This window comes from Octopus bimaculoides, chromosome 1 (genome assembly GCF_001194135.2).
Source record: "Octopus bimaculoides isolate UCB-OBI-ISO-001 chromosome 1, ASM119413v2, whole genome shotgun sequence".
In the NCBI taxonomy this organism is placed as follows: domain Eukaryota; kingdom Metazoa; phylum Mollusca; class Cephalopoda; order Octopoda; family Octopodidae; genus Octopus; species Octopus bimaculoides.
The window spans coordinates 190,757,610-190,772,845 of NC_068981.1; the positions used below are offsets into that span (position 1 = coordinate 190,757,610).

A 15,236-nucleotide genomic window follows, 5' to 3' on the forward strand; every position below is an offset into this window, starting at 1 on the left:
GGGGGGGGGGGGCTGAGTTGATTACATTGACCCCAATGTTCAACTGGTGCTTATTTCATCGATCCCCAAAGAATGAAAGGCAAAGTTGACCTAAGTGGAATTTGAACTCATGGGCGAAATGCTGCTAAGCATTTTGCCCTGCATGCTAACAATCCTGTCAGCTTAATTGCTTAAAATTTTTGGCATGAAGCTAAATAATAATAATAATAATAATAATAATGATAATAATCCTGAAATTTGTGGGAAGGGGACTAGTCAATTACATCAACTCCAGTGTTTCACTGGTACTTAAATTTATTGACGCTGAAAGGATAAGTCAACCTCGACAGAGTTTGAACTCAGAATATAGCGATAGGTGAAATACTGCTAAGCATTTTGCCCAGCGTGCTAACAATTCTGCCAGCTAGTCACCTTAATAATAATAATAATAATAATAATAATAATAATAATAATAATAATAATAATAATAATAATAATCATCATCATCATCATCATTATACTACTAAGGTCCATCATCATTGTCATTTTCACCAAGACCCTCCATCACCACCACCACCATCAGCATTTTAACTTTTTTTTACATCTGTCTGAATCGGTTAGATGTGTATTGCTTTTAGCCACATTTCTTGACATTGTAAAATCATGATTGATTTTCGGTGAGAGAGAGTGTTTCCTGTCATAGACTGCTGAAACATAACTATTTGACACTAGACTGACATTTGTCCATTTTCCTTAAATATCCCATCTATACATCAGGTTACAATAGGCACAGGCCTGGTTCTTCGCTTAAGAAATCAATTTTCCAACTGTGTGGTTTTGGGGCTTGGTCCCACTGTGTGGTGTCTTTGACAAGTGTCTCCTGGTATAGCTCCGGGCTGATTGAAGCCTTGTGAATGAATTATGTATACAATAATATTGTATACAACTTGAGATCTTTGCCTTGCCTTAACGTTTGTTGTCCTCTTTAACAATTATTTACATATATATATATATATATGAGAGAGAGAGACACACACACACTTAACTTATTTCGGTTTTTGTTTAGCAAATCCACTCAAAAGGCTTTGGTTGGTCTAGGGCTATAGTATAAGAAACTTGCCCAAAGTATCATGTAGTGGGATTGAACCTGAGACCACACTGTCAGGAAACAAGCTTCTTGACTTCACAACTACTCCTGGTCAATAAAACAAACTACCAGGTAAGTTCTGAGTCACTGCAATCATCTAACTGTCTTTCCTCAAAATTGCTGGTCTTGTGCCTATATAGGAAACCATCATTAGATAACGTTTGAATGAATGATTTATATTTAAGAAAAATAATTTCTTCTATATTTCTGCTATGATGTCAAATTATACTTGACTTTTCTTCAGACCGTATTACATATTGCCTGCCAATAAAATCTTCTTCAAAGATATTTCAATGTAACATAAATGGTACTTATTTGCTAGGAAAATTGAGATTTGTCAGTGGAAATTACCATAAGATATCTTGGAAAAGTTAAAAGAATAAACATGATATCGAAAAGTATATTTCCTAATCTTGTAAAAGAATTACTAGATTCTTATTTTATTTCCTTTCAATCAGCCATTTATATTAGCCAAATGCAACTTGATTGCTTTGATGGAAGAACTAAATTAAATGTTTTATAGCATTTCAGTATTATTCATCTGATTTCATAGTATATAGGGAGACTGTTGTGAATATACAGAAATAATAATGTAATTTGGTATAGCTGTGTCTTTGTGCTGAAGAACTCGCTTTGTAACTATGCACTTTGAGGTTCAGTTCTACTGTATGTATGGTGCCTTTAGCAAATATCTTCTATAGCTCTGGTGAGTGAATTTGGTACCTGAAAAGAAAACTGTTGCATATGTATGCATGTATATACGTGTGTGTGTGCATGTGTTCATGAGTGTGTTATGTATGTGAATGTGATCTGTAAGTGTAAATATGTGTGAACGTTGACAATATGATGCTTACATTGCTCTGCACTTTTGAGGATCTGTAGAATATAAAGAATCCCTTACTTGGAAAATGGGTAAAGATTGACAAGATGAGCAGCTAACTGTAAAATCCTGCCTCCCACCAAAAAGTCCCCATTTTCCCTTTCCAGTTTTAGAATAACTGCATAATGGTTGTGTGTGTCTAAAGAGGTGAAGGGTTGGTGACAGTAAGAGCATCCAACATTAAAGCATTTGTATAACTTGTACCTGAAGAGAAATGAAAGCAGACACAAAATGACTATATTTATGTGTGTGTGTGTGTGTGTGTGCGTGTGCGTGTGCGTGTGTGTGTGTGTGTGTGTGTGTGTGATGAAGTTTGTTTTTCAACTACATGGTTTTGAGTTTAATCTCACTGCTTGGTCCCTTAGGCATGTCTTCTACTATCACCCTGGCAAGACAAAAACTGAAAGCCCGTCAAGTATATATATATCATCATCATCAACATTTAATGTCCATTTTCCATGCTGGCATGGGTGGACAATTTGACTGAAAACCAGGGAGCCATACCAGGTCCCAATCTGATTTGGCATTGTTCCTATGGCTGGATGCCCTTCCTAACACCAACCACTCCAAGAGTGTAGTGGGTGCTTTTTACGTGCCATCAGCACAGGTGCCAGTTATGTAACACCGACATTAGCTGTCACAATGATTTCACATGGCTTGACAGGTCTTCTCAAGCATGGTATATCACCAAAGGTCTCAGTCACTTGTCACTGCCCCTGTGAAGGCCGATGTTTGAATGGTACTTTCTACATGCCACCAGCACAGGTGCCAGTTACACGACACTGGCATTGGCCATGACTATGATTTCACTTGACTTGATGGGTTTTATCAAGCACAGTATAGCGCCAAAGGTCTCAGCCACTTGTCAAAACCTATGCCAGCATGGAAAATGGATGTTAAAGGATGATGATGATATCAATGATATATTCCCTCCTATACACATGACCGAATTTCCTCCTACTAAATTCACTGACAAGGCTTTGGTTGGCCTGGATATGTGGGTTAGTGTCTCTTTGTCTCTACATTGTGTGATAATTATAATTAGGCCTCAGCCTCATACAGGTAGTGCTCTGTGTTTACAGTCATCCATGAAAATATGTCTGGCCATTGGGAAACATTACCTTGCTTGGAAACAAGTGAACATTGGTGACAGGAAGGGCATCTGGCCATAGAAAATCTATGTCAATAAATGCCATCTAACCCATGTGAATATGGACAAATGGATGTTACAATAATGATAGTAGGCTTTTGTAAAATATATCTCTATCAAACTCTGCTGACAAAGGTTATTGTAGAAGATACCTGCCCAAGGTGCCATGCAGTGGGATCAGATCAAATATCATGGTTGCAATGCAAATTTCTAAAACACAGCTCTGGCTGCACCAATGTTCAAGGGACTTTTTTATTAAAAGCACTATTTCAGATGCAAAATAAAATATATAACTGTATACTTTAAACTGTACAGAAGTCTATCACATCTGTTGGCAGGACTATTAAGCTGCCATACAGTTTTAAAAGGGAAGCTAATGAAATTTAACCCCTTAGCATTCATGTTAATACTATCAAATATAATGCTAATTTATTCATACTGTTTTGAATTAATCTTGTACTATCGTGAAGCTTTGAGATATTAATGATGTGATTGCTTATTTTTAGAATGACATTGTAAGGTGGGTGTGAGAGGCCAGATCTGGCCAGTTTTGACATAAAACAGAATATTTTGGTTTAATTTTGAAGGTTTAATGCAAATCGCTAATCAAGATTCCCATGTTACTATGTTAAAAAATGTTGCACTCTACTGATGTATTCCTTCTGAATTAAAAGAATCTTCTTCTTCTTCTCCTATGTAATGTCCTTGATTATCGCTGATAGTGAAGGATGAGCTAAAAGATAATAACAGTAAAAGTACTTGGATCAGTACATGTTTTATTGGGCTAAACATCATTCCGAAGGTGAAAATGGTAAAATAATCTTTTCTACTATAGGCACATGGCCTGAAATTTTGGGGGAGAGGGCCAGTCAATTAGATTGACACCAGTACACAACTGGTACTTAATTTATCGAGCCCGAAAAGATGAAAGGCAATGTTGACCTCGGTGGAATTTGAACTCAGAACATAGCAGCAGACGAAATACCACTAAGCATTTCACCCAGCATGCTAACAATTCTGCCAGCTCGCTGCCCTAAAATTGGTAAAATAATTCCCATGTTTACTTATGCATAATGCAAGAAACTTAATAGAAAGTGTTTGGATCAGAATCGATGGAGGATAGGTGTAAAATTATATTTGAAGGATCTCTGGAGTAATATTGCTTGACAGATTCTTGAAACTGAGCCAACTGGTTGGCGACCTATGGGTAAACCAAGATTTAATGGTCAGATAATATCCTTAGTCTCAGTTGGTTACACTTGGGAATCCAGCAGGAAAGTGTAATGGCAGTTGCTTTCGATAGGATTCTGATGATTCTACCCCCATGATTCTCATATGAATAGTGGGCAGAGAAAATAGATGGATGGATGGATGGATGGATGGATGGATGGATGGATGGATGTAAAAGGAATTGAGAGAATTAAAATATATTACTGAATTTTGGTTTAAAAAAGAAGTTGGGTGGATTTGTAGTGTCGTTGAGATTTGCATTGATAAATTAAGCAGATGGAAGCTTGATCTCTCACTTCTAACATTTATTTTTACGATTGTATATTTTGGGAGTTTTAGCTGTGTTTCTTTTGTTTTATGATTTATGTAATTACTTTAAAAAAAGAAAATCAAGAATATTTAATAGTAACATTTAACTTATTTCATTAATTAAAAAAAAATACAACCTAAAACCTCCTTTGCAATTTTTAATTGAAAATTCATTAGCGGAAAATTCAAATAAGATTTCAAACACCAATTTATATTTATAATTATTCAATTATTTCAATGGCATTCTATATTGTAGATTTGAAATCATTTTATTAAGGTTATGATTACCAAATACTTAAGCTGTTTTTTCTTTCTTTTTGCTTTTTAACTTGAAATATGTTATAAATTTATTTATAACTCATTAATCAAAATTTTATTTTAAACTAAAATAAGAAACTCATTTAAAGTTGATATCTTGGTCAAAGACTTTTTTTTTCTGTTCCCACTTTTGTTACTAAAATTTGAAGATATTTGTGTTTCAGTACAATTTAGCTGTTACCATATTTCTGTTGAAATACATTGCTTTCATTTCAATTAATTTTGAAATTAATGACCAATTCAATAAAATAACATTACCTTAACTTCTCATAGCATGGCAATACTACACCCTGTCTGTTGAGGGTCTTGTCTTGGTAGCCTCACTATTGCCAGTGCCACATAAAAAAAGTTCTACGAAGTGGGAGGTATAAGGAAAGGTATGCAGCCATAGAAACCATACTGAAGCAGACATTGGTGCTTGGTGCAATTCTCTGGCTTGCCAGCTCTTCTCAAACCATCAAAGCCTGACAATACAGAAAACAGACATTAGTGGTGGTGGTGGTGGTGGTGGTGGTGGTGGTGGAGGTGGTAGTGGTGGCGGCAGCAGCAATGAATTCTTTTCATTGTTAAGCTGGGTTTTAAAACAAAAATTAACATGTAATTTTGATAGAAAATTATTTAATTCACTAAAACAGGAAGTTTGTATTATAGAACCAGGCATTGTCTCAGATAGGTTACTAACAAAAGGGTTAAGTACAGTTAAATCCATAATTTTCATATGTTTATTGACACGGTCTCTTATATAAATGTTACATTACATTCATGCTCACAGGCATAGCTGTGTGGTTAAAAAGTTTGCTATGGAACTATGTTTTCTTCAGTTCAATCCCACTACATGATATCTTGGGCAACTGTCTCTGACCGTTTCCCTAGGCTTTGTAAGTCAATTTGATAGGCAGAAACTTTAGTAAACATATGTGTCTGCATGTGTGTATGAATGTTGATATTTTGCTTGTCATTGTTTGAGTGATGTAGTACCGACCATGCCATTCCTTGTTGACATTATGACTGATCACTGTGTGCTTTCACAGACCTGTGGCTTATAAAAATCCCCTGACTGAAAGCCAGTTGATAGATGATGAGAAGTGCATCTGGCTGTAAAATCCTGTCTCTTAATTGAATTTAATCTTAGCCATACTAACATGGCTAAAAACAGGCGTAAAACTGTCATTAAATGAATGGACAAATGTATTCTCATACACTCTCTTTCTTGTCTTTATTTTTTTATTCTTAACCCTTTAACATTCAGATTACTCTGTCAAATGCAAAGCTTATTTATTCACATTGTCTTGAATTAATCATACATTACCTTACGGCTACAAGATTTCAACACTGTGAGTGTTTATCTTTAGAATGACAATGTAGAGAAGGTGTGAGAGGCCAGATCAGGTAAAATATTTCAGTTGGATATGGCTGGTCTAAATGCTAAAGGGCTGAACATACACATGCACACACACACACACACACACGAGCATATGCATGCTGAAAATTGTCATTGATTTTCTATCAATTAACAAATGAACAAAGATATTCTCACATTCTAACTTACTTACATTTACTTTTATACACATATGCACAAGGTGCATTCCAGAAGTTTTCAGACTTCAGGAGAGACATTAATTTCTAAGTACAAAACTCTGCTCTCCAACAAAGTGCGATCTTCTGACTTCAATCTACTTTTAGTGCTCCAGTCACATCATGAAGGCCTCATGGAGATCCTCCAAAGTGGTGGTGCCCAAGACCCTTGTCACAGCTTCCTTCATCTTCACAGTGTCTTCAAAACGACTACTCCTGTGGATCTCCTTCAGGTTGGGAAGCTACCAAAAGTCACAGGGGCCAAGGACCGGAATGTAGAGAGGGTGAGAAACAGTTTTGATGCCCATCTCCACCAAGTACTTGGTTACCAAGATGGCACTGTGGACTGGTGCATTGCCCCAGTGCAGGTGCCACTGACTCAAGTGGAAGAGCTCTGGCCTTTTGTGAGTCAGTCTCTTTCCAAATTCCCTCAAAAACACGACAAAGTACTCTTTGTTGACCATCTGGCTAGAGAGAACCCAGTCGATGTAGATGATGCCATCGCAGTCAGAAAAGGGGACCATTATGAGCTTCCCAGTGGACTTACTTTGGCTGGCCTTCTTGGACTTGAGGAAACTATTTGTGTCTATTGGACATTCTATCTCTTGGTCACTGGATTTTAATAGTAGATGAGTTGAGCAAATCAAAATCAAATGGAAATTGTAGTTGTAGCCATTACCAGTGCTGGTGGCATGCAATAAGCACTATTCATGCGTGGGTCACTACCAGAGCCGCCTGACTGGCTCCCTGTGTCAGTGGCACACAAAAAGCACCATCCGAATGTGGCTGATGCCAGTGCTGCCTGACTGGCACCTGTGCTGGTGGCATATAAAAAGTACCCACTACACTCTTGGAGTGGTTGGCATTAGGAAGGGCATCCAGAAACATTGCCAGACCAGATTGGAGCCTGGTCCAGCCGCTGGCTCTCCAGACCTCAGTCAAACCGTCCAACCCATGCCAGCTTGAATAATGGATGTTAAACGATGATGATGATCTAGCATTCATCACATGTCACCAGAAATGCAACTAGTTTTGCATTGGAGGCATTGAGCTCAATCATCTCTCTGCTGTCACCAACTCATCTTTCCTTATGGTTTGTCACTAAGGTTGTCCTCATATTTGTCCTTAAATTTGTCTTTTTGTTTGTCACCCTGAGAACAACGTTTGCACAAATTTTATACATGTTCAGATCTTTATGAATAATTCTGTGTACAGTTGCTATACCAACTTCAAACTGTATGCTTATTGTCTTATGGACACATGACAGTCTACATCCAGAAAATTAACAATTTTCTTGACCAGCTCTGATATTCTGATGTCCCTCTCCCTCTCTGACCTCATCGTCCCTCACTTCCTCTCTACTGTCCATGAACCTCTTGTGTCAGTGAAAAACAGATGTTTAACCCATACAAGTTAATCCATAAGTTTCTGTAGTGTTTGTTCCCTGTTTAAGACAAAGTTTTATTACATAGCAAACTACCAAATTGCCTTCACATCCTGACTTCATTCTGCAAACTAATAAACTGTGACAAGCAGTGTTTAGTAGAGTGTGTTCAAAGTTCTGTTACAGCTGTCTTCATCTGGAATAAAAAGTTGGCAGGTCACCTTATTAAATGAACAATAATGACATACTAAAATTTTACTAACCTAGGACAATAGAAACTGTGTTTTCCTAGAAAGAGTCTCAGACCTTCTGGAACGACCTCATATGTTCACACATTCTCACTTATTCACACTTACTTTTTTATCCTTAAACATACAGACACACACACACACACACACACACACACACACACACACTCACATGGGCATGTACTCTGAGACACATTGACACAGACTGACACACACTAAACACATACTCACACACACTCTCTCTCTCACACACACACACACATACACTTATATTCACCCTCACATATTCACACTCACACATTCGTCCTTGCACTCACACATCTACACTCATTCATTCTCTCTCTCTCTCTCTCTCACACACACACACACACACACACACACACACTCATGGACACACAAACACACAGACACACTCTGAGACTCATTGATACAAACTGACACATACTAAACACATACTCACACACACACACACTTACTCACACATCTGCACTCACTCACTCTCTCACACACACACACACACACACACACACACTCAGACTCACACAAACACTCACATGGGCACACAGACACTCACACGGACACACACTCTTAGACACATTGACACAGACTGACATACTAAACACATACACACACACACACTTATACTCACTCACACACACTCATATACATTTGAACTCACACTCACACATCTGCACTCACTCACTCACTCACTCTCTCGCTCTCTCTCTCTCTCTCTCTCTCTCTCTCTCTCTCTCTCACACACACATACACATACACACACATAAACACACATGTGCTCACTGAATCTTAGAAAATAGGCATTGATTTCATAGTACCATTTCACTACACTATTCATTGCTTATCAAAACTTCTGTTAAACAGCATTATTAAATATTCCAGTCAAACTATTAAAAGAATAACTCTTTTTCCCTTTTTTTAATTTTTTTACAACTTCTTCTTCTGTCATCAATGCAGAAGATGAATGAAGCAGTAGAAACAATCTATTAAACTAATTATTAATTAAGAAACTGTAGTTACTAAATGAACACCAATGAAATTAACATCCTTCTGAGATATTGCTTCTTAACATTTCTGCATCAGTTAGTTGCAAGATAGATTAGGAATTTTCATGTTATTGCTCTCTACTTTATTATAATTATTTATATCTTTTATTTTTTACTTGTTTCAATCATTAGACTGCGGCCATGCTGGGGCAACAGCTTGAAGGCTTTTTTTTAGGCAAATGAATTGACTGTCGTATTTTTTTTTTTTTTTGCTTTTTGTTAAAGCTTGGCGTTTATTCCGTTGGTCTCTTTTGCTGAACCACTAAGTTACAGGAACATAAACACACCAACACCATTTGTTAAGCAGTGGTGGGAGATAAACAAAAACACCCACCCACCCACATACACACATACACACATACACACACACACACACGCACACACACATTGAGCTTCTTTCAGTTTCCATCCACCATATCCACTCACAAGGCTTTGGTCAGTCCAATGCTACAGCAGAAAACTTTTGCCCAAGTTGCCATGCAGTGGGTTTGAACCCAAAACCAAGTGGTTGGGAAGCAAACTTCTTACCACACAACCACTCCTGCATCTACATTAGATTATAATTCTCTGCATTTTTCTAACAAAATAAGGTGATTGGAAATGCAGTTTGATTTTTGAGCACCATATTGTACTGCTGTCACACACCCACAATGGTGCTGCTGTTGTTTTGCTCTCAGGCATCTTGGACTATATCCAGAAAAAGGCCACTTAACTAATTGAAATTCACTCACTGACATGCTTCAGCCTCTGGTTCACATATGTTCTAGCTCCTCTTTCCATCTTTTCCACTCTATTGTTACTGTAATGGCATCTGTTCCTCAGATCAGGCTGGTCTCATGCACCCACCACTTGTCATTTTTGGCTCATCCAACCCTTTCAGCCTTGCTCTAACCTTTATGTCCAGTCCTTTCTCCCCAGTGCATTGACCCACCAGAATCTTCTTGCTCATGTCTTTCCTACCGCAACAGTTTAATTAAAACATTAACAGAATCAACTTCACTGAAGTTGACGAGTTGGCGGAAATGCTAGAACGCCGGGCGAAATGCTGAGCTGTATTTCGTCTGTCTGAGTTCAAATTCTGCCGAGGTCGACTTTGCCTTTCATCCTTTCGGGGTCGATAAATTAAGTACCAGTTACGCACTGGGGTCGATGTAATCGACTTAATCCCTTTGTCTGTCCTTGTTTGTCCCCTCTATGTTTAGCCCCTTGTGAGTAATAAAGAAATAAGAATCAACTTCACTGAACTCTGAAGGCCTGCAAAGGTCATGGCCACTGCCCCTTCCAGCAGACTTAAGAAAAAAGTCTCCAAAATTTTTATGTAACCAGTCAAAGGTTTGCTACAGCATAAGAGTATTGTCTATTTAAATCAGTGTTTCTCAAGCTTTTTAATATCCAGGCCAGATCTAAAACCTGGATATTTTCAGCAGGGCCACACCAAAAACAGTCAGTTAAAGAAAAATTTATATTTATACCAGGAAGACCATTGGCAGGGCTGCTGGAGGGATGCATGAAGACCCCATGCTGCCCTGAGATTTAGACAAATGACGCTTTATAAATTATAAAAATAAGTCTTGATCTGATCAACTGAAATGAAGCATAATTTCAGTTGTATTGATTTTTAAAAATTTGTTTGTCATAATGTTTAGACTTTGGTTAAAAAAAAAAACATCACAAACTCAAAATGGCTTCTTATTTCTTTTATAATTTTTGTTATGCTATATTTTTTTATGTTATAGTTCTTTATTATGCTATATTTATCATGTATACAAGGTTATATTTTGTTTGTATCGATATATAATATTTTTACTGCCTCTGTCACAATTCTAGTCTTTCTTTGCTCTTTACAACATCATACACTTCTGATTAATTTATGCCAAATATTGACAAACTTTGTCTTTAATATCAGATCTAAAATGTTAAGGCTAAAATTGCTGATTGATTTCTAATGGAGAAAATAGATTATTCTTTTCTAGTCTAAGAACAAGGCCCGAAATTTTTAGGGAAGTGGAAGCTAGTCGATGAGATCGACCTCAGTACACAACTGGTGCTTAAGACACTTTATTTCACGTTGCTCCAGTCCACTCAGCTGGCAAAAATGAGTTGTACCCGTAATTCAAAGGGCCAGCCTTGTCACACCCTGTGTCACACTGAATCTCCTTGAGAACTATGTTAAAGGTACACGTGTCTGTGGAGTGCTCAGCCACTTTCACATTAATTTCATGAGCAAGTTGTTCTGTTGATCGGATCAGCTGGGACCCTCTTTGTTGTAACTGACAGAGTGCTCTTCTTCTACTACCACATGGTATTCCAGAGATGATGCTCTTTCACTGTTTCTTAATCCTCTATAACAATATCTGGTCTTCTTGTTTCAATAGTATTCTTTTACTTTCTTTTACTTGTTTCAGTCATTTGACTGGCCATGCTGGAGCACCACCTTAATCTTTTACTTAGCCATGCTGGGGCACTGCCTTGAACAATTTTTAGTCAAATGTATCAACCCCAGTACTTAATTTTTTTAAAACCTGGTACTTATTCTGTCAGTCTCTTTTGCCAAACTGCTAAGTTATGGGGACATAAACACACCACCACAGGTTTTCAAGCAGCATGTGGGAGACAAACACAGACACAAAGACACACACACACACACACACACATATATACATATCTGTATATGTTACCAAATCCACTCATAAGGCTTTGGCCAGCCCGAGGCTATAGTAGAAGACACTTGCCCAAGATGCCACGCAGTGGGACTGAACCCTGAACCATGTGGTTGGTAAGCAAGCTTCTTAGCATACAGCCATGCATGCACCTATGGTCAGTTTTTATGGGGAAGTTCATTGAAAGTAAAGAGAATAAGGATTACAGTAATCCTTATTCTCTTTACTTATAAAGGCACAAGGTGTGAAATTTGTGGAGAGGGGACTAGTCGATGACATTGACCCCCAACGTTTCACTGGTACTTAATTTATCGACCCCGAATGGATGAAATGCAGTCGACTTTGGCAGAATTTGAACTCAGAACATAGTGGCAGATGAAATCCGCTAAACATTTCTCCCAGCATGCTAACGATTCTGCCAGCTCACCGCCTTGAATCCTTATTTTCTATCATACGACTTATCTGTTATTTTAAATCCACACACAAGGCTAATGTCCCAACACACACAGTCATACCTGCGTTTATACTCTTTTTGTGCTAGTTTACTGTATTCACTCAACGGATTGTTGTTGTTATTATTATTATTATTATTATTATTATTATTATTATTCCTATTTACAATTAAATTAAAATTACACTTGTGTTCTCACCAGTAAAAATGTGATTCATTAATCAAAGTCTGAACAGAGATTAGTTTCTGCAGATACAATTACAATATTAGTTTTTGTTTCGTTTTTCCCTTTAACTATTGTTGAAGCTATTTTGTTATGATGGTATGAATTGGAAATTAACTTCTGTAAAAGCTAAATCGATTTTTAAAAACAAATGAAGATAAACTATTCATGTTGAGAAATATATAAGTAGTATTATGTTTTAGTGGCCAAAGTTAAAATACATAATATATATTTGTGACTACTTTAGTTGTGTAACATTACTCTTTTAGAAATCAGTGTCTACAAATCTATTAACACTATTTGCATTTTTTTTATTTCTCTTTCATACATATTTTTTGTTTTACTTACAAGAAAATGAAATTTTAAGATATTTTTAAAAACAAAACTTGTTTTTGTGCACACAAACGCATATGCACACACGTGTTATTTACTTTTTAATTCACACTTTATATAAATTTATCTTCTTATAAAGACTTTCATTGTTTTACTAAGGAAAAATTAGATTTGAAAGTTTTTTGTAAAATGGAATGATGTTTCCATTAATTATGAAGAGAAATAAAAATAAACTATGATGTGGTTACGACAACATTTAATAAGACTGGTGACAGTTTGACTATGTTGTTGTTGTTATATGACAAGAGATAGAACACTTAGAGAAGCGAAGAATGGTATAATCTACTATAAAATGGTCTCGTTTTTATCATATTCAATAGAATCATATAGCATTGTGATTCACTGCTGGCATGGGTTGGACAGTTTGACTGAGGGCTGGCAAGCCAGAAGGCTACACCAGATTGGAGCCTGGTGCAGCCTACTGGCTTTCCAGTCTTCAGTCAAATCGTCCAACCCATGCCAGCATTGAAAGCGGACGTTAGACGACGACAACAATGATGATGATATGACACAACAAGCTTAACAAGTCATACTTAAAAACGTGGTCTTCCTATTAAAATAGTTTAAGCTTGCCAACTGGCATTTGTCAAAAGGCCAAGTGCCATTATTTGTTTCAGTTCTTTATATTCTGAGTACAAATCACACCAAGGTCACTTTTGCATTTTGTCTCTTCATGGTTGAGAAAATAAAGTACCTGTCAAATACTAGGATTAATGTAATCAACTGACTCCCTCCCCCTTGCAGTTACTGGCTTTGTGCCGAGATTTATCTTTATTATCATCATCATCATCATTTTTAAGACAGTGGTTCCCAAAGTGGGCAGTTACTTTGTTATGATGGTATGAATTGGAAATTAACTACTGTAAATGGGGTCATCCCTTTATTGCCCCATTGGGCCATAAAGGGATGACCAAAATGGGGCAATGGGTGTAAAAAAAACAAAGAAAATAAAGGGTTAATTAGGTTAGGTTTTATTTGTGAAATACTGTTGTTTTGAATTTGCTGCAGAAAATGGTCAATGTCTGAGATGGTGAGTGTGTGGTGGGTACTAGGAATGTGGCCTTAGAACCAAGTGGGTGGCAGCCTGAAAAAATCTGGGAACCACTGATTTAACATCTGTGTTCTATGCTGGTATGGATTGGATGGCTTTTACAAAACCTAATGGGTCCAAAGATTGCTTTGTGTTTCAATATCTGCTTTGGCATGGTTTCTATGGCTGCACTAACCACTTTATGTGTACTGGGTGATCTTTTCTTGTCATGACACCAGCACTAGTGGGGTTGCTATACAAGTTGCAAGACTATGATCTCTTTCTACAGAGTGGGGCTGCTAAATAGAAAGAGAAGGGCAGCTTTATGCTGTGGGATGAAGACTTAGTAAAACAGTTTCAACTGGCAAGTGTAAGAACTAAATAAAGAAAAATAAAATCTACCTAATTATTGATAGGAATAAGAGATTAGTCAATCCATATCCAGAGAAAGGTCACTTGATTGATTGGCATAAAGTCTCTCATATGTACATTCCAGCCTCTGGTCCACAAATGTTCTGTCTTTTCCCTCTCTCAGCCTTCACTGCTGTTTCTACTATGGCCTCTGCTTCTGAGAGCTAGCTATAGCTAACCTTGTACCATCTTTATTCCAGCATTCTTGACTCACTCATTACCTTTAGCATGTCCATTCTCCATCAGGGTTTTCAGCCTTACCTCTTCTGAACATTACCCCATGCTCACCAAATTCCCTCTTTCTTGCATTTGTCAATTTATAACAGTTTATGTAAAACATTAAGACATTAATCTCAGCAGATTGGGAAATCTTCTACAGCCATGTGTGTTGACCCTACTTTCATACCTAACAAAATAAAAAAAAAACGAGTTTTATCATTAAACCTACTTTTTATCAATAAATTTTACCCATCATGTAACTGTTTAACTTCTTCAGTTGATCAAATGACTTTTCTTTTTTTTCTTTTCATTATATTAATCTATATTTTATAATAAATGTGATATTCAAATTTCAACATCAAGCTACTGACTTGGTAGAAGCATGCAAGATTATCTCCCATCTTTCCAACAATAATTTTGGCCACCTTTTTGAATTCAATACCTCAGTCAATCGTGGACATCAAAAAAAAAATAATAAATAGATAAATCAAAAATAAACAAAAAAAAAGAAAAACGTTTGGACCATTCTAAATTTTGATTAAAGAACTTTTATACCTTTTCCTTA

The 15,236-nt window shown here is 36.9% G+C and overlaps 1 protein-coding gene across 8 annotated transcripts in view; it reads left to right on the forward strand.

The window, feature by feature from the left end:
- Window positions 1-15,236, forward strand: part of LOC106884166 (protocadherin Fat 4) — a 693,587-nt gene that overhangs the window by 64,876 nt on the left and 613,475 nt on the right. The window lies entirely within an intron of this gene.